A 19,449-nucleotide genomic window follows, 5' to 3' on the forward strand; every position below is an offset into this window, starting at 1 on the left:
GACAGAGAGAAATCACAAGTAGATGGAGAGGCAGGCAGAGAGAGAGAGAGGGAAGCAGGCTCCCTACTGAGCAGAGAGCCCGACGTGGGACTCGATCCCAGGACACTGAGATCATGACCTGAGCCGAAGGCAGCGGCTTAACCCACTGAGCCACCCAGGCGCCCCGGCGCTGTACGTTTTTATCTTTGTCTTTTCACAGCTAATATTACTCTTAACATATATTAGGCTTCTCCATCAATATCAATATACTTTGACCAATTAATGACAAACTAATAAAATTATAGTTGTTTGCTCTAAAGTAAATATAAAAAGTCAAATAAAATGAAGAGTTTTCTTAGTTGACAAATATCTTCAAATAAACTGACAAAAGTATTTTTCATTTTGCTTACGTATTGTATGCTTCAGTGTTCTTATAAGCAATGTTTTCTTAGTATTTTAAAGACATAGATAATAATTGATTTGAATTATCTCACATAAGGTGAATTTAACTGTTCCTCATGTCATATACACATGCCAAAATAATCCACAGATCTAAATTAGCTAGACCTCGCTAAAGTTTAGAATACTTTTCCACATTCAGATAACGTTTCTTGCAAATGTTTTACCAAAAGCAACACAAAGACTAACAGTAAATGTGTATTACACTGTTCTTTACTCACTCAGAAAATAATCCATCCAGTGAGAAGAACAAATTTTCAGGAGGCCAGCACAGACCACAAGAGAGATCTAAAAACATAATTTTCAAACTCATACTTGCAGGTTTTTTGTTCATTGTAGTAGATTATGAGTGAATAACCTTTGTAAATGTATAAAAAATATTGGTGAGGTGCAAATAAGTGAGTAGGGAAAGAGTCTCTTTGTACATACTCATATGCAGAGAAATGTTACATTTTACCTTATGCTAAAGAATAATGAGGATGTTTTCCCTTTTGTTCAATTTTGTGTGTCTGCCAGTAGATGGCGGTACCATGTTGAATGCTGTCAGCCTTTTTTTTTTTTTTCCCCCCCCTCAAAGCTGTTTTCTGATATATGTTGGGTACCATAGAGTGAATCTCAGAACAGGAAGCGGAGGCATAAGCAGAGAGGATTCTGGAAAGGTCTCTTTGTTTTCTTGTCCACAGAGAAAGCAAAGAAAAAAAATACTGTAATTAATTTGTAAATCTCTGTGGCCAAAAATCTGAACAACCGCAGAGGAAGGCACCTTATACTCTAACCATCTTGGATACGGGGCTTTGTTATGCTGTGATCTGTAAAGCTCTGTTTTATCAGGTAAGCTGGCAAAACATTTAATTATCTGCACCATAGAATCTAGCCACCAGATCGTTTTTCTTACTTTAAACTTATCTTCATGCTGCTATTTTTAACTTAATGCTGGTTTAGTGTAAATTACAGGAACCAAACTCATCATTTGATGGGTAAACTGCTTACTATTATATCCTTTATCTCTCAAAGGAAATAGAGCCTCTGTTAGAAATGGTGACTTATGGTAGAGACTAGGCATTACTGATCTCATGCTTTTGAGACATGCAGATTGTTATGATTCATTGCATTTAAGGAAAATATTTTTTATTGCACAAAGCTGACCTAATGGATTTCATGGTTGTACATCATCTATTTGAATGTCCAGTGTGCCTACTATTTTTTAAACATAAATGTATAATGAAATTGGAACTATAATTCTTGTGCTTTAGTCTTTTATTTAACATCTTTGCAGGGTCCATGTGTATAGGGAGTGATAACAATATAGAGGTGTAATAACCTATTTTTATGGAGGGAAAAAGATAACCAATACTAACCATTAAAAAGAGACTTAGCTTTTAATGATAAAATGATCCCTATGTGCTCCATAATGTGTTATTTCTTTTATATTTTAATATGTTCTTTTTTATATTAAGTATTTATCTTTAAATTTATTGACTTAAAGGGAATTATATTTTCTTGAATTACTCAGAAGCTTGATATATTTCTGTTTATTTTTTTCTGTGTATACTTAACAACTGGTTGTTATTATTATTATTAATTACCAGGGAGAGCCACTTCAGCTATTAAACAATTACTTACTTAAACTATAATATATATTTTATGTATTTTTCTTTAAAATATTTTATAGAAAACCACAAATTCTGTATTCAGTTAGCAATTGCATACTTAGAATAAGAAATTATTCTTATAATTTGTAGGTATTAATTGAAAGAAGGGTTTTAAATATCATAAAGTCGTTATTTTTTAATACAACAGGTGGTGTAATGTAGCATATGAGGACAAAGATAAAGGCATAAGTGCTTGTAGGAATTTGCATGAAAAAATTTCAACACAACCACTCCAAGTAGTGTACGTCCTATGTGAAATAAAGACCTCTGATTTTAACCTGGGCTTCCAGTCTATATGGTCAAAATGGCCTAAGGATAGAACTTGAGTATTTAAAAGCAATCGTAATTCCTAATGATATGGCAAAATATTGACTTCTCAATATTCTACACTGAGTATCAGTTATACTCCCCCTAAACATAAAATAGTGGTTGCCTCAGAGAAAAGCCCTGAGTCTTATGTATTTTGGAAGAACTCCTACCATAGGATATGAAGAAAACTGTTTCTTTGAAAAGGGTTCCCAGAAATGGATGTTAATTGGCTTCAGTGTATTGTATACTCCGTGCTTCTCTACAGGGGACTGCATTTGAGTAACTTTGTTCTATGTAAACACAAGAGCTGGTCTTGATTGAACTGTTTTACATTTATGAATCAATGTTTATATTTCAGCCCTCAATATCAGCAATTTTGTCAGTATAATTGCAATAATCACTTATTTGTCTATATATGTAGTCTGATGTGAAGAGTATATGCACACAGAGTTCTTCACAAAACTGGCTCTTAGAAAATTTTTGGAAATCAAACCTGTTTTGAGTAAGTGATATATCAACTAAGTTTGGACATCTTACTCTCAAGAAGACTCTAACAGTGACTTCATTTGTAAGATCAAGAAAAATACTGTAATTTTCAGAAGACCAGCACAGACCACAAGAGAGATTTTTGCAAAACTCTACATGCAAGGTGTAAGGTAATCTAAAAACATAATTTCAAACAGATACTTGTAGGTTTTATGTTCACTGTAGTAGATTGTAAATGAGTAAGATTTATTTAGTGAATAAGATTTATTTATTTTAGAGAGAGCACAAACAGAAGGGGCAGAGGAAAAAGGAGAAAGAAGCTAGAGCAGACTCTGTGCTGAGTGTGAAGCCCAACATGGGGCTTGATCTCACGACCCTGAGATCATGACCTGAGCCAAAACCCAAGAGTTGGACACTTAACCAACTGAGCCACCCAGGTGCCCCAAATAAGACTGTACTGTAATTTAATGATGTAGTAGAGATAAATAAGCTGAGCATTGAACTGGAAGGCTCAATTTCTGATTCAAGTTCTGCTACTCATGAGCTATGTCACCTCAGAAAAGACACCATATATCACTGAAGTACATTTTCCTTGCCTGTATGGTTATTAGAATCAAAAATATATAAGAACACTTACTGTTTTTTAAAATTTTATGGTTCTAATTTATCTGCATTTTCTTCAATTGATTTCTCAGCTTAACTGCAATCTGATATATCTTTAACACATACTGAGTTGTATATTACCACTAATGTTGACAGTGGTAATATACACTATCTAAGGAGATAGAAAAATAGAGGACTAGAGATGTTTTAAGGTCCTTGGCCAATTCCTTCTGTGGTGGAAATGAACAGGAAGCAATATGGAGAAGTGAAGAAGAGCAGAGCTGACAGACTGAATCTTAGCTTCACTATTAAATGACAAAGTATTTAAACTTTCTAAGCCCCTATTACATCATCTATAAAATAGGAAGGAGGGCATCTAATGCTGCAGGACTGTGTAAATAAAGTGTCTGTTCGGTGTTTATTATATATCCTGGGACAGGACTGAATGCCCACCCTCCCCTTTTCCCCGGCCCCCCATTATTCGTGATGGTGATATAGTATCCACCACCACAACAGGAAGGACAGACTGAAACTGCCAAGAAATTCTGTAGCTGAAAATTATAATTCTCATCCCGGAAGAATGAAACAACAACAACGACAACAATAACAAATGTGCTCCCTACAATGATATCGATTAGTGTTAACATCCTGAGCATTTCCTGGGATTTTAAAAAACTTCCATAATACCTTCTAGAAAACCATTCTTTGGCCCAATGATATATTGCCATGACTCCACTTCAAAGGCTTTCTTTTTTTAACAAATCAGGGGCAAGGAGCTTTATTTCGCTTGTGCCTTAACAGATACACTTACCAGAAAAAAGTCCTCTTTGAAGATTCACAAAGAAAATTAAGGTTTCACCAAGCACATTTAAATACTCCAAAATTTCTACTATGGCCATCAAATTACGGAGCCTAAATCCCAGAAATGACCACATGTGTTGGCTATGTGATCAACACACAAACTCTCTCTTGCTTAAGTCCTATTAATGATACAATAATAGGTGGAAAGGCAAATCGTGCCTGATGAAATTGTGAACATACTGAAAAACCTCTACTTCCCTCCAAAGGTTTTCTCTACATGCAGTTTTATGCTCTTGACAGCTCTGTGCTCCTGGGATCTTTGGGAGCTACAGCTGGCATGGCCATTCAGCACCCCAGGCCTCCTAATCCTGCCCTTCAGCCACCCTGAGCCTCTTTACACAGACTCAAGTAACTGCACTGTCATTTTCATCTTCATGGCAGGCAAGATGACTTAATGGGCTCATGACTAGACAGATGTGAGAAAGTTTGGGAGACTTAAAGATATGAGGGGAAGTTTTCTCAATTAAACTGTGCTCTGCCTGGAATTTGTGGGTTAGTCCGTCTGCCTTGATTCTAGGTAACTCCAGCTTTTGTGATTCCTTATCTTTAGGGTTGAAATTAACTGAAAGCACTCCTAAATATAAGGATATGAAGACAAATGCAACTTTTTTCCCCACCAAAGAATGAACATGTGACTAGATAGTGAAATTTCTTTGTGTGAGTGGCCGTACAGATTACTTTTTCTCATTATCATTCACGTATAGGAATACTATGAACTCACTGCAGGTTGGGAATTAGGGCTTTGTCAGCTAAAAATATATTATTCATTATACCTTAATACTGATGGTTGTTTTCCAGATTTTCCAAAGCTATGAAGATTAATTACCTACCTGCCCCTGAAATATAATTTAAGATATTAACAGTACACTTCTGCACTTTTGGGATCTATTTTTAAATTTTGATTAATTTCAACACTAAGTTGTCTTTTGTTCCACTTGAATTTTACCCCAGAAACAATTTTAATGGCAATTCAACAGAAAATCTGGTATCCGAACTGTTACTTCTTGAGGTAGATTTTGTTTGAGGCAGTTAAAAAATTTGGGAAAGACAAAACCCAATTGGATTATTGCTTGTGCTGCAAGGTCATATTTATCTTTGATTAGGATGCTACTTTTTATTTCAGTTTTACCTGATGATATTTTTCACCCTGGGGTAGAGTTAACACATTCCTCAGATACATCTTAATGGAATATTAACAAGTGTAGATACCTATATCAGAGCAGAATAGTGTTAATTTTCTTTTACTTGATAATGTGGTAATAGAGAAAATCTGGCTCTCCTATTATGCAAAGACATACTTTGTTCTATGAACTGCCTGACAAGTATCAACTCTTGGGGTACCTAAAATTTGAAACTACACCCAGACGTATAATTAGCCACAGTAGAAAAATTCTTTAAAATTTGTATGAATGCCTCCTGGATACCGCAAGTTTTAATGTGCCCTATTTATTGATTTTTTTTTTATACTCTATCTCTTTTCTTCAGGATTTGAAGTGATAAAGGACCTCATAGAAAGAGTTTTAAAGATATATGACTAGAGAATAACTTCAAAATAGCTTATGAGAAGGGTTTACAATGTTAAATATATGTATTCCGTACAAATACAGTGCATATAAACATATGCTAGTTGGTGGTTTGGATAAGGGAATTCTCAGGGGTTGTTTCAGTTCAGAGAAACCTTTTAAAAGTCTGGAGTTATTTCTGTAATAATTGAATTAGGTTTTCATCCTTTTGGAGACTGCACATAGGGAGCCCTTCATGTGATTAAGCTCTGTGCTGGCGCAAAGTGAAAGAAATGATGGTCCTTAAATTATTAAACGGTGGTTGAATATTGTTTTATTCAATGGGTGAATTCAAAGATGGGAAGTCACTCTTTAAATAACTTTGGCCATCTTCTGCCAAGAAGCTCACTTTGGGGAATTTTAATCTCCTAATATTCAGAATATTCTTACTCGGGTTGTACAGAACATTGTGTCCTTTCCTTTCCCAAGAGCTCTGACTGGAATAATTCACTAAATCCCAGTTATTATTGCTAAGTGACATTGTGATTTTGATCTAGAACCCAAAATATTCTTGCATAGGGCTTAACAGGACACATTTTAAGGGCTTAAGCCTCTAGTTAAGAACCAGTCATCTGTTAGTTTCTCTGTCTCCTCGGTGTTTTTGCTTGTGACATTTATTTTTCTCTCTGTAAATTATTTTTGTCCTACCTAATGAAGTGTTGAGCACTTTCTTTTCATGGAACTTATATCATGTTGGAAATAACCTTGCAAATAAATTCTTAAGGAAACAACTCCAAATTTCTACATAAGCAGAGTGGGTAAAAAAAAGAGTGAAGCTAGCCAGGTTGAGAGTACAGAACTGGACAGTCATAAACAACCATATCCTTTCCAAGAACGGGAAGTCCCATCTTAGGGCTAGGAGACTGATGAATCAAACGATTTCTCTAAAAAAGCAAATTTTTATTAGAAATCTCCCTCTTGCTGTCAAATAAATAAATAAAATCTTTAATAAAAAAATCTCCCTCTTATTAAATGTTGTCATCTATTTCAAATTATTTACAATACTGGTATATCCAACAAAACATACCTATAGGCAGGATATGGCCAAGGGGTTTGGCCAGGTTTTTTTGTTTTGTTTTGTTTTGTTTTGTTTTTGCCAGTCCAACCAGTATTTTCACCAGTGAGGAAAAATAAACCCGATGGAGAGGAAATGGCTTGACTGCATTTCAAGGCACAGCCACAATAACACTCATATTTCTTATCTACTACTCCAGGCCTCAACCAACTGCCTGTAATTTTCCTATTACATTCATTTCAAACCGTTGAATATTCTGTGCATTGCCTTCCATATTTCTGTTTTTCCTGCTGATATTTAAGTCATCAAATTTTACTTATCATCATAAATCCTTTTTTATCCCAGTTTTTGTTATTAGTGTAGCTATCATGTTACTGCTATGATAGTTGACATAATATGTAATATTCCCACTTCTGCCCTGTTCTGAAACTACTGAAATCTGTCTTTGAATTAAAATTCAAAAATCAATCCTTTAATAGGATATTTACATGTTCTTGAGTCCCATATGGTCTCAAAGTTCTAAAATATCATATTAAATGATCTTTAATCATAGTTAACAATGATTATAGTTCAAGTAAATCCATTCTTAACATTAGTTTTCAACCACTCTGTTGGGCTCCACTACCAATCTATTTATACCAAAAATTAAAGTATATTATTTTATCAGCTTTGGAAGAACAGACAAAAGTATAATTCACAATCATATTGCATTCTCTTTCATTGACATAAAAATTTGGTAGCATTAAATAAGAATACAAAACAGATACATGCTCCTGGAATGACAACTTCTTGGCCAGTAAATGAAAAATCGGGGGGGGGGGGGGCAAAATGAGAAATGACAAAAATTAGATTTTTAAAACCTCATTAATAAAAATGACAGAAGAAAAGAACAGTTGAAGGGAAATAGATATGCAAACATTCTGAGAAAAAACCAAAAAAGGTACAACATGATAAGCTTTAGCTGCACACTGGATTCACCTGGGAAGCTTAAAAAGAGCAATGCTGGCTCCACGTTAGACCAATTCAATTATATTCTCTGGGGCTGAGCCTGGGTATCAGTGTTTGTTTAAAAGCTCTGCTAGTGTAGTTCAAATATGTGGCCACGTTTGAAAACCAGTTGACTGAAGTAAGGCAGAGAAAAATAAGAGAAGCTAATGAAAGTTTGGCTAGTGAAGTAAAAGAGAGCTGAGAAATGACTTTCAAAATAATTTGAAAATTCTAGTAAGTGGGCATGTTAGGTAAAGAGACTATGCAAATACTTAAGGAAAATAACAAAAAATACATTCGTGTCCACTTCTTCCTTGGTTAGCAAGGCTGGTATTTATTCTATATGTTTAAGCAGTTTTATATTTCAAATTGCTAATTTCCTACCCTAACCTTTATCTGAAAGTTGACCCAGCTGCTGGCTATGGTATATTTTGCAAGTTAACAATACAAACAATTGTGCATGCTCAGAAATAAGCATCTGTGAACTGCAGTTTGTACAACCAGAGATTCACTCTCTTTTTATTCTGTAACTCATAAATTGTTCCTTTGAAAATTAAGTCTTAAATAATCAAATAAGAGTTTCTATTGAAAGATACTCTTTGAATGTCCAGGTCATCCAACTGGGAAACACACACACACACACACACACACACACACACATTGATTTCTATTTTTTGAAACAGCAACTGTGACAGATTGAGAAGAAAGGCAGACCAATAAACCAACAAATTTCTTAAATTCAAAACGCATTTAAAAGTGTATTTTCCAGAAAGCGATATTTATAAGAAAGAAATGAATTAACCTAATAGCTAAGTGGAATTAATAATGAATTGTATTTCTTAAAAGGAATTCCATTACTAAGGTGAGTCAGCTTTTTTCAACTCTTTAAGAAGACATTTGCAGGGTTAACAACCCAGTCGTTTTTTTATGTTGGCTTCTTGCAGTGCAGTCCTTTCCACAGCTGGGAAAAGACTGCGGTAGCCTTTAATAAAACAATCTTCTATGGTCTCCAGGGCAAATTATACCCCAAAGTCTTTCCTCTAGATAAACATCATTTAATATTTACTACTTAACTCTGTTTTCTTCACAACCTCTACCATTCTGTCAACCTGGTCAGTAAAATTACCCCATAGAGAAAAGATCTGTTAAATCTCAAGATGAGAATATCCATATTTTAAGGCAGGAGGCTGGTGCTTCTATAGTAAACTGAAGAAATACAACATCATGTTTGAGGCTAGATTTATGATGGATGTCTGTGAAACAGTGCCTGGGATCATAAACTGGGATCGGATCATTTACTTAAAAATAATTGATGTGCTATCTTTCCATACAAAGTACCTGGGTAGTAAATAATGAAAATATAAAAACAAACCAGGGAAATGTTAATAAGAATTAAAGCCTGAACCAGAGAAGAAATGTTTTTCAGAGAAGGGTCACCTTAAATTATTCCATGAGTATAGAAAGTGAAAAATTTATGGTTGATATAAACATTCCCTCCACCAACATGGTGACAACTGTGATAACTAACGTGATTCTTTGGGAAAAGCATTTTAACATGTCATTCAAAAGCATTTAGTACAATTGAAAAGGGAAAGAGTAATGCTTAGGAGTAAATAAAAAGTGGCAGAGCACATCCACGTTGTGATGCAGATCTTTATGCAAATTAACACAAAGGAGTTAAGCTACACCACCAAAGCCACAAAAGTGAGCTCTCTCTCATACCTTTGTTAGACCTGTTGTTTACTAGGTGTCTTAAAATTACTCGAAGACACTATAAAGCATGTTTCTTTTAAACATCCAATAAATGTACAATAGCGATGACATGTCTCAGACAACATACTATGAGATCAACTTAATCATAAAAAAATACACATTTTTTTTCAACAATCCATATCCCTCAGGAAAGCTAAATTTAGAGAATTTTATGCCTGAGAAAATACTTTCTATTTATTCTCTTGAATTCGTCTCGAATAAAAAGTCTCAGGGCTAAATATTTAAAGCAATTAAAAGGCACACTTAATGTGGGGTCTCTTTGAACCTTCACAACCAGTTTTTTTGTAAACCTAGAATGGCTCTAAAAAGAGAGAGTCTACTAATTTTTTAAAAAGGGGGTGACTTGAAGAATTAGTGAATTCAATGCCCAATAATGCAGAAGCAATTTTATCAGAATCCTGAATGACCCACGTCTTTGAGATAACTCAAGGGGCACACATGGAACACTGAAGGAACGCAACAGATTCCAGTTCTGTCCTTCCTAGCATCTTCTCCCTTTAGCTTTTACATTTCTCCTTGTGATTGTTGTCCTCTCTAGCCAGGGCCTTACTTGCTAGATCTTCCACCCTGGGGAGAACTAGGATGGACAAGCTACACCCATCTTGGCTCTCATTAGCAGTTTGGTTGCTGCAAATCCTTGCCTGAAATACAAGCTTGCATCACATGTAATTTTTTCTTACCTGTGGCATTCTGGTTGTCTTTAGCCTCAACAGAACTGAGCACTGAACAGCATCCTTCCTGCCTTTACATGCAGAGACCTTCCACTGTGTGTTCCTGCTGCAGTAAGTGGCATCATTGACACCTAAATCAGGGCACTGCACTCAGGCCCTTGCTCTAATTTTGGTGCCAATGATGTGCTCAGTGGCTGGAAAAAAAACATTGACTTTTTGGGACCTGAATTCAGATCCTAGAAAAATATTTTCAGCTTCTCTTTACTTCAAAAGCCCCTATTTTGGCAGGATGCAGTTGTGGAGGGGGATTTAACCAAGTGACTTGTCATATTCACTGAAAACTAGATAATGTTTTGTGAGTTTTTTTTTTTAAGATTTTTTTATTATTTGTCAGAGAGAGAGAGAGAGAGCTTGAACACAGGCAGACAGAATGGCAGGCAGAGGCAGAGGGAGAAGCAGACTCCCTGCCAAGCAAGGAGCCCGATGTGGGACTTGATCCCAACTCTGGGATCATGACCTGAGCCGAAGGCAGCTGCTTAACCAACTGAGCCACCCAGGCGTCCCATGTTTTTTTTTGTTTTTTTTTTTTTTAACTGCTATTTGTATAAATCTCTCATCTAGGAAGAAATTACATATATGAGTTACATAAAGAAAACTTACATGAAGAAATCATGTATACAGAATTGAATTGAACATATAGATTTAGAAGGATGTAAGGGGTAGCTCTTTTCAGCAACCAACCACCCAGCTATGTTGTACTCAAGGCATTCATAATATTAGTTTATCAAAAAAAACATGGTTTAAATCTGATCAAGCCCTTACCTCATGAAAGTATTCTGAAATGAAAATAGCCTCTAACAGGTATAGTCCAGCCTAGCTCACTTACATGATTAGTCCAATATTCAATAATCCTTGCTCAGAGTACAGGACTATTGCTATATCCATCATTCCTTCCCAGACAGATGGATGTTGGAGTGTATCTGATACTGAGTTTCAGAGTCTGGACACTAGAACTAGAGTTTTAGAAACCAAAGAGGCACTACAAATGAGCTAGTCAATTTTCCTCCTCTACATCTCTTTTGTAGATATGGACAATGAACACCTAAGATTTGAGCGTTCAATATTTCATAGCAAGTGATGGCAAGCACACTTGTATCTAGAATACAGGTTCTTTGAATTGCAGCTTCCATTCCCCTCTTGTTTTCCTCCCTCTTCCTTACCTTTTCATTAAGTCTTGTTTCTAAAAAGATTAAGCACAGCAAACTTTTCCATTATGTTACACTGTCTTCTGTGGTACCATCTTAGGATGATTAGAGTGTAAGGCATTATAATCATCTATTCCTGGGGCATGCTGAATAGAGAAGGTCCCTCACCTGGCTGAGTTCTGATGGATGAAGAATCACATGACAGTCAAAACTCAGCCCTGCCTAAATCAACCTGTGCTGCAGTGGAGTTTACCCGCAGAAGTGATCTGAAGGCAGTGATTACAACTTCTCTGCTCCAGGCTAGATAAATTTCAGTCCTCTGTATTTTAAACCTCAAAGGAATGCAGGTAACGTGTAGAAAAGTAAGCACCACCATCTTGAACGAACGCAAGTTGTACCTCAAGATCCTCGTTCTAAGTTCCCTCAGGTTGCCAAGTGAAAAAGGCAATCAACTCTTAACACTCGGTTGTGAAAACAGTGTGCTGTCATTTTGATTACAGTCAGTAAACAGTCTGTGGTTGCCTGGAAAGAAGCTGCCTAAAGCACACGGCACCAGCAAGCAGTAGGAGAAACGTGGCTGAGGGCAACTCAGAGGGCTTTCCGTTATGGCTAAAGCAGCACTAATGTTACCCTGATGTTAGCGATCAAGGATTTATTATTGGTCTGAGAATGCTGTTTGCTTTCTGTTTGCCATGATGCCAATTTATTTCAAAATAGAAAGCTTTCTATAATTCTGCTATATTCAGATTGAAATGTGGTTTCCTCTCCAGAAACACATGTGCCACAGGCACACACCCACACAAAATATTTGCTTATGGACAAAGTAACTTCTTCACTATAGCGTTTCTTGGTCCCAAATCCTCTGACATAAGGACAAAGACAACAATCTGACCAAGTAAAATAGAAAAATTATCCATCCAGAGAAAGCCCCCCACCCTTTTTGAGCATCAGAAAAGAGGATGGCCTCCCTTTTTACTTTTTAACTCATGTGTTGGTTCATGGGTTTCATCATTTGGACGAGGATTGGGGGCAGGGGGTGGGAAGGAGAAAGGGCTATACCAGACCAGCACTACTCAATAGAAATATAGTGAGTCTTAAAATGTACTTGGAGATTTTCTAGGTGCTAAAAAAAAAAAAGGCAAAATAAACAAGGGAAATTAATGTTATTGATGCTATGTTTTATTTAAGCCCAAATGCCCCAAATACTATCATTTCAAGATTTGGCACTAGCCACATTTTAAGTGCTCAAATTCCTGCATCTGGCCAGTGGCTACTACACTGGACAGGGCATTTGTAAAATTTGTAACTTCCTGCTTACCAGTAGCTAGTCAATAAAATCTTTATTGACTCAAGGAATTTAACAGTGATGTTGAAACATAATAATCCTTATTCCTCAAGGAACTTAATACATAAAGGTAGAAGCAATAGGGCACATCCTTAAGAACAACAGAAGATAGAATATTGTAATTATTATATGAATTTTAAAGACAATATGTGTGTGCTCTGGGAGTTTAGAGAAATGCAAAATCACTTCTGGCTTTGGAGTGAAGGTAGGATTTTAACAGGCAATGACTGGTGGTGAACGATATTTCAGGCAGAAGGAATGTTTTTGAAAGCCCGAGGCCAGAGACTGGGAACTTTCAGGGAATGGCAAATAGATCAGTTTGACTAGAGAAGAGCATATATATAGGAAAGTATGTAAGATGAAACTTCAGAAACAGATGGTAAAATATTTTTAGAGAGAGAGAGAGACTCTGATTACTTTTTCTAAAGAAAAACAACACTGGATTTGATAGCACCGTTTACTAGCCATGCAATCTTGGACAAGTTACTTATCCTCTCCGGACCTTATAGCTCCTTTATCTGCAAAATGAGGGCAATAATCACATTTATCTCATAGGGCTATTGTGAAGATTAAATGAGCTAATCAGTGCCTATCGCACAGTAAGTGCTTAATGTTCTTTATTATCATTATTATTTCTTCTTGAAGGCATTCTGGAGTGGGGAATTCTTTGAGTAAAGCATTCAGTCTTCATTTTGCTTTGTTTTAAAGAGAGTCTAGTAAGCTTAGCCTATTTATACAATTACCTTTGAGGTAAACAAGATTTCAATGCATGTATTTTGATCTAGATTAAAGAGGACTACATAATTAGGAAATAGAGTATCCATAGAGAATTTGGCTTTCATTGCTGTCTTTTTGTTTCATCTTGTTAATGGTTGTGTGATACAAAACTAAGTTACTTTATTTACTTGTCCAATCTCCCATTAGCAGACATTTCAGTTTTTTCTAGGCTTTGTTATTATAAAATGTGCTGCCATGAGTAGAACACAAGCCTTTTTAAAGGGTACTTGTAGGTTGAAATAAAAATTACTAATCTGGGGGAGGAAACCAAAATTAAAAATCTGTTTATTCAAAAACATGTCTGCTGAGCACCTACTATGTGTCATACACTGTTCTAAGTACTTGGTTTTCACCAGTGAACAAAATAGGCCAAGAAAGGTCAATACTCTGCAAGGCTTATATTCTACCCAGGAGAGACAGAACATGAATAATAAACATTACAAATAAGTAAATTATGTAGCACATAATGAGGTGACATGCTTTAGAAACCAAAAGAATGTGGTAAGAAGCTGGAGGGGTAGCATAGTAGGCCTCTTTGAGAAGGTAAATGTTTGTCTACGGCCATACCACCCTGAACGTGCCTGATCTTGTCTGAGAAGGTAAATGTTTGACCAAGACCTAAAAGAGATGGGGGAGTTAGGCACTCATCTACCTAGAGAAAGAACATTCCTGAGAGAGGGAACAGTATATCTGTGCCTGGAAGCTGCAGAAGACAGACAGAAGCTAAGCTTGACTAAGAAGCAGTGAGGGAAGGGGAGAGCAGGAGGAGATGAACTCAGCTAGGTAACTGTAAACCCGTATCATAAGGCCTGATAGGCAACTGTAAGGAGTTTGGCCTTTTCTCTGGGCAACTCCTGAAGGCTTCTGGTCAGAGGAATGACATGATTTGATTTCCATTTTTCCCAAATTGCTCTGACTGCTGGTGAAAATAGTCTGGGAGCAGGGAGACAGGAAGCTATTGCCGGCTTTTGTGAAATACTGCCATAAATCATTCCAAGGTTCTGGGTTCAGAGGAATTACACCACAAGACATTAAATGAATGAACAAATGAGACTGAAGAAGCTATGACTGTCCTCTCTGAGAAATCCTAAAAATGAAAGCAATATTAATGGCACATATATTTCTAACTTCAAAAAGCAAATAAATAAAATTATGGTTTCTGCAAGCCAGTCATTGTCCAAGTGTGATTCCTGGGACAGAAGCACCAGCATCATCTGTGTGCTTGTTAGAAATGCAAAAATGCCTCACTCTATCAATAAACTCAACTACTCTGGGGTGAGGCCTGGCAAGCTGTGTTTAACAAAAAGCCTTCTAGGTGACTCTCATGCTAACTATGAAGAGCCACTATTATAAACTTAAATGGTGAAAATAGATGGACTGACAGATCCTTTTCAATTTTAGGATACTGGATTTCCAAGTTTAATTTTTAACATTTATTTTCATAATAAAATGAAGTATATTCCTTGAGAAAAATAATTCATTGTAAGAAGCAAAGACTCAGTCTGAGGGTTTTGAAGGGGCAGGGGTGGGAGGTTGGGGGAGCCAGGTGGTGGGTATTATGGAGGGCACATATTGCATGGAGCACTGGGTGTGGTGCATAAACAATGAATTCTGTTACACTGAAAAGAAATTAAATTTAAAAAAAAAAAAGCATAGACTCAGGCTCACGAACAAATAAATCTTTTAAATCTTGTAGAAAATTTTGACATTTATTATATCCCATCTCTTTATACAAATATGATGGGAAGTGGTATATTATTTTTTAAGTCCATATGCAATAGGAAGTTGAAGACAAGGAGAATGGACAAAATGGAGGTGATAAACTTGTTAAGACTGTGGATTAATGAAGTTACTCTTTTGGAATATACATTTAGCTCTGGGCCTCCTGGACTCAACATTTTTAGAGGAAGGCAGGAATGAATTTTATAGAACTCAGAGAAACAGATATCAGATTTTAGGTTAATGTGAATCACCATGAAGTCTCCTGATGGTCAAATCTGATCTAGGAGAATCTTTGGAGTATCTAGAGGAGTGGATGTATGGTTTACTTTATAGATAAACTTCTGTGTTTCATTTCATAGTATCTTGGTGATTTGGCCATTTGGAATTGTCCCCTTGATAAGGGCCTCAAGTCTTAAAACCAAATGAGCAGCTGGTAGGATAGGATGATTACAGACATTGGAGAGCCAACCAGCATTCCCACCCAGATGGAAGGCTGCCTCTTCCCTGTGGGGAAATGCTGCCAGAGACTGGCTGGCAATGTCTTTGAGTTCCTCAATAAGAGGCTTTGGATCTGCTTCAGCCTTTGCACAAAGAGCTAACTAAGTCCCCAGAGTTTCAAAGCTAATGCTTGACAGAAATGGTTTTGATCTGGAAAATTCTAAGACAGGTACATCATATTATGAATATAAAGGAAGATGGATGTACTGAAGGTTAAATGGTGAAAAACAGTGAAAAGATAAACTAAAGAGGAAAAATGATTGTCAAAACCAATGAACCTGGAATAAGACAAAATAATTTTTAAATTACTGGGACTAGGTCTTAAAGAATAAATAGAATAGATAAACTAAAATACCACAAAAAAAGGAATATAAACAATTAAACTCACCTCTATAAAATTCAGTTGTTGACATTAGTATTACAATTAATAACATTAATATAAATTCGTTAAGAAAATTAAAATCAAAGCAGCCTTGTCCAATTTTCGTCAGCTGGTGACCCCTCCCCTTTTCGGGGTAAAGCCTTATTGCATTCTTTGATCTATCACTTCCTCATCTGTAGCATGAACTTTCCCTTAATTTCCAAAATGCTGATATTCTATGAAGATGATTTCAAACTTTGGGGGCGCTCTCCTGGGCCAATACTTGTATTAGATAATCTGAAAGTAAAGTTTCTGAACTGTCTTATTTCAGTAAGTTTTTAATGGATTTCACCAAGTTCAACTAATTTTAGCCATTTGTAGAAGATTTATTTGATTTAACCTCGTTTGGCTCTTTTGTGCAATTACATTCAGGACATCTGGTAAGCATGTTACCCAGTGTCCCTTGTGTTATGTCCTAAGCAAGATTTCTTTTCCAGGTTTAGTTCTCAGAGAAAGTTTGTCTTTTTATACGCAGCTATTAGGAATTGTTTTTGTTTTTTCCTAAATCTAGTGTGCTTCCACTTTTTCTTGCCTACTGGGAACATTAGAGCTGAATTCCAGCTTTATTGTGTAAAGTACCTGTCTCTAATTTCTAGTAACCTTGGTTCATTTCCTTAAGAGCAGCTTCCTCAAATTGTAATCCATGTGCTACATGCACCAGTTTCATTTAGGGAGCTTGTTAAAATGCAGATCTCCTGGCCGTGCCCCAGACCAACTTTTTGAGAATTTCCGGAGACTGAACCCAGAAATCTACATCTTTGACAAGTACCCCAAATGTCTCCTATGCTCACTGAAGTTCAAAACTACTTTAAGGAATCCTCATGCTCTAAATAACTAGATTAGGCCAATTTTGTATTGGTGAATCTGTAAGCCATGGTCTGCTTTTAAAGATGACTGAGAAGAGATCTTAATAAGACACAATGCCATTTGAAGTAGGAGGCCTAAATGGGAGCGTGAGGCCATATACAGAAATCACTACTATTCCCCATGTGTATTTGGGGTTGGCAAATCTTTCCTATCTGGAGTCCAGGCCATAGGCTATATTTTCTCTGATCCATCAATCAGTGATTTTCACAATAGAGAGAGGAGAGAGAATTCAAGCAAATCAGAACTTTTAGGGATGTTTTCTCAAACCACTTTCCTGTTCCTGCTTAACTCCTTGGTTTCCATGGATATACACCTTCCCTACTTTTTTTTTTTTTTAAGATTTTATTTATTTATTTGACAGAGAGAGATCACAAGCAGGCAGAGAGGCAGGCTGAGAGAGGAGCAAGCAGGCTCCCTGCAGAGCAGAGAGAGGAAGGGAAGCAGGCCCCCTGCTGAGCAGAGAGCCTGACGCAGGACTCGATCCCAGGACCCTGAGATCATGACCTAAGCCGAAGGCAGTGGCTTAACCCACTGAGCCACCCAGGCGCCCTCACCTTCCCTACCTTATACCCCTCCCTGTTCCCATACTAAAAGATGATAAATATTTTGGAAATATATCTAAATTGATATTCTGGTTTTTCAATATCATGCTCATTATATGTCAGGCTGGAGATTAAGGTATTTAAACCCAGTTACCTGTGTTCTGGGGAGGAGAGGCAGCATTTATTAAGTTTGTGGCTGTAAAGTAGAGGGAACATTTATCGAAGAGCTATACATTTATTTAACAAATCATTATTTCAAGCTCCAATGCATGGGTCTGTCTGATGTGTATTATTAGTAGTACAGTAACAGCTCTAAGACTATTATTACTATTATTGCTTCTTCCTTTTTTTTTAAAGATTATTTTATTTTATTTATTCAACAGAGAGAGAGACAGCAAGAGAGAGGACATAAGCAGAGGGGAGTGGGAGAGGGAGAAGCAGGCTTCCCACAGAGTAGGGAGCCCTATGCAGGGCTCGATCCCAGGACACTGGAGGGTCAGAACGGAAGACAGACACTTAAAGACTGAGCCATCCAGGCACCCCGACGTATTTTTACTTCGAATACTACTAAAACCTCCTGCTTTTATGGGAAATCTACTTTTGCCAGCTCTTGTATGAGTGACTTACAGCCGTGTGCATGTGTGTGTGTATGTGTATGAAATATAGATCTCATTTAGTTCTAACAACAACCCTATTTCACGAGGTATTGAAATCCCCATTATCTGATAGGGAACTAAAAACTGGATTGGTTGGGTAACATGTTCAATGTGACCTAGCTACTGAAAGACAGAGCTAGATCTGTGCTATTACCAAATGAAAGGTAAGAGAGGAGGCAGAGGCAAAGTCATAAAGGTGCCGGCATACTATAAGTCACCTAAGGCCACTGACAATTTTTAATAAGGGTAGAATATGTGTTTTAGAAAGATCATTTTGATGACAGTAAAGAAAAGATTGGTGGCTTAGGAATGAGTTCACATCTGAAGACAAAATTTTAAAAGACAGTGTATAAAAGAAAAAGATGAGATTTAATGGTTTTGTTTATTTGTCATAGTAAATTGTAAAGGGAGATTTATTGGTGAGAATCCATTACCAATTTGGCTTATGAGCATTGACTAAGTGAACTGATGTAAACATTGTTTTAAATATCAATTGCTGATTTTAAAATTACATATATTGTCTTTCAAAAATAATGACCAGTTTAACTGGGCTAAGTTATTGCTAACAGTTATAGTTGAAAGGCATATGATATCAGACTGTTATACTTAGGTTAATATTATGTCTTGGCTTAGCATGCTAGTTTTTTATTTCTGTCTAAAATTTACTCTTAGAAGCCACTGAATAAGGCTTATTGGTCTTATCTTAGCCAGCCAGTCAGATGGGGTTTTAGGTGGAGAGGAAAAGGAGCGAAAAACAAACTAGAATAATGACCCACAATACCAATGTGGACCACACACTCCACTGGTCTTCCTCTTTGGTCTTTTTTTTTTTTTAAAGATTTTATTTATTTATTTGACAGACAGAGATCACGAGGAGGCAGAGAGGCAGGCAGAGAGAGAGGGGGAAGCAGGCTCCCCGCTGAGCAGAAAGCCCAATGCGGGACTCTATCCCAGGACCCTGGGATCATGACCTGACCCGAAGGCAGAGGCTTTAACCCACTGAGCCACCCAGGCACCCCTTCTTTGGTCTTTTGAAGAAAGAAAGAAAGAAAGAAAGAA

At 36.7% G+C, this 19,449-nt stretch overlaps 1 protein-coding gene across 5 annotated transcripts in view; it reads left to right on the top strand.

Annotated features, from left to right (window-relative positions):
* The first annotated feature begins 1,054 nt into the window (after positions 1-1,054).
* LOC309844391 (sodium channel protein type 3 subunit alpha) overlaps positions 1,055-19,449 on the top strand; it is a 109,366-nt gene continuing 90,971 nt past the window's right edge. For all 5 annotated transcript variants that reach the window (XM_082691199.1, XM_082691198.1, XM_082691200.1 and 2 more), the window contains exon 1: positions 1,055-1,269. The gene's annotated coding sequence lies outside the window, so the exon portion shown is untranslated. The remainder of the gene's footprint in view (positions 1,270-19,449) is intronic.

The sequence above is a fragment of the Mustela nivalis genome, assembly GCF_964662115.1.
Source record: "Mustela nivalis genome assembly, chromosome: 11".
NCBI lineage: Eukaryota > Metazoa > Chordata > Mammalia > Carnivora > Mustelidae > Mustela > Mustela nivalis.